This window comes from Myotis davidii, unplaced genomic scaffold, assembly GCF_000327345.1.
Source record: "Myotis davidii unplaced genomic scaffold, ASM32734v1 scaffold555, whole genome shotgun sequence".
In the NCBI taxonomy this organism is placed as follows: domain Eukaryota; kingdom Metazoa; phylum Chordata; class Mammalia; order Chiroptera; family Vespertilionidae; genus Myotis; species Myotis davidii.
The window spans coordinates 1,309,091-1,310,956 of NW_006286315.1; the positions used below are offsets into that span (position 1 = coordinate 1,309,091).

The 1,866-nt window shown below is 58.7% G+C and overlaps 1 protein-coding gene across 1 annotated transcript in view; it reads right to left on the bottom strand.

The window, feature by feature from the left end:
* The window catches only part of UBALD1 (UBA like domain containing 1), a 6,113-nt gene that overhangs the window by 2,481 nt on the left and 1,766 nt on the right, over positions 1–1,866 (bottom strand).

Sequence of the window (1,866 nt, forward strand, 5' to 3'; positions counted from 1 at the left end):
CCTGTGTCACAATAGGGTGTGGGAGCTGGGGGAAGGCAAGTACTAGTCTCTAAGCACCTCCTCATGACCCCCAGCCCCACCCATGGAGCCCCAGGGACACACCCAAACCATTCTTCTCCTAACAGTAGCTCCAAAGGCCACTGAGTGTGAGAATTTCAAGGAGAAACATCTGCCCCACCCTTTAAGGAAACAGAAGTTCCTCCTCCCCCTGCAGCCTCTGTCCCCATTAACACCTGAGTCACAGAGAATATGACCCAAAAAGACAGCTTCCATAGAAGGCAGAAGGGGTTAGCCATAAAGAACCTCTCATTCACTCCCACCCTGAGACCTAAGGTTTGGTTGGGGGCTCATGACCCCCAACCCATTTTCACCTTAAGTGAACCTTCCTGTATTCATATCGCTGTTTTACAGATGGTGAAACTGAAGCTCAGGGAACCCCAGGCACTGGGGTCCTACCCCTGGGGGGCCATCAGAGCCCCAGTATGCAAGCTGCTCTTGCCTCTGCTTGGGATCAGAGTCCTCCCCCCCCCCACACACACACATTTCAATCCTCAAAACCACATTTTCAATTCCTGTGATCTATCAACAACAACCTACACTGCCTGAGTGACCACTACGCTATTGCCAGACTCTGTGGGCTGGACTGAGAGTGCCTGCCCACTGGACACCTCCTGCCCAGCCCCAGGCAGGAAGGGAGCCATGTATGCAGATGTGGGACTCAAGCAAACTGCCATGAATGTGGTTTTGCAAGTTTTGCTACATCCAGCCCCAGAGACAAGCCCGCTGATTAGGGAGCTTCTTGCAGGGTGCGGCTGCCAGCCCTGAGGGTGGGGGGCTATTCACCCCTTAGAGGTCAACTTGCACCACCAAGTTACAAAGGAAAAAACTGAGGCCAGAGAGGGGAAATGACCTTCCCAGAGAGAGAGCATCTTCTGGAGTGAGGGCCGCACAGTCATCAGATCTCTGGCAGGAGGCAAGGGTCCTTTGGGTGGATAGACCACTGCCCCTCCAGACCAATCCCTCCCAACCCCCAGGAAGCTCCCTTGGCTCCTGGTCCTTCCTGCAAGCCCAAACGCCTTTCCGGGCTGGCTCCCCATGGGGAACTAGGCTCTTGGGTCCCTGCTGGGCACAGAGTACAAGTGCCTGAGGCTGGGGCCCTTACACCCATGAGGAATGGGGCACAAGTGGCTCTGGCCTCATCCCTAGATACTACCTCGAATTATTTCTGGGGCAGGTGAGTTAGGAAAGTAGCTTCTTGGAGCACAAGCCTGGGCACTAGCGCTCTATGGGTCAGGGAGGCCTGGGGTGGGGGGCCGGTGAGGGCTGAAGCTACTGAACCGCACACCTCGCCTGCACTCTGCAGGTGGAGTCCCCTGCCAACACAGGAGGGCCCCAACACAGCACCGTACACTTGGGTGTACACGCATGGCCACTAGCTGTAACACGGCGACGTGTATGCGCACGGAGCACACACCCCGCACCCGCGCCCCAACCCGCGCCCCAGGTGAACTGCGTGTTTACACTCGCCAACATGCCCACACGCAGCGTGGCGCGTGCGTAAATACAAATGCACATGGACGTTGGCACACGCGCCTCTGGGCTGCCCAACAGGCACGCAGACTCACACACGCGGGGCGACTCCGCCCGTGGGCCCCAAGACTCTTCAGACCCAACCCCGAGGCTCGGGGAGGGGGGGCTGAAGGCGAGTAGAGCGTGTCCCGTTCGACCCAGGCCTGGGGCGTCCTCCTTCCGGCCGCCCGCCCCACTGTCTGTGTCCCGGCCCCATGCCGCCCCGCCCTGGCCTTAACCGGAACAAAAGTGGGGGGTCCTCGCATCCTCACCGCCCAGGAACTTAGGGTCCCAGGT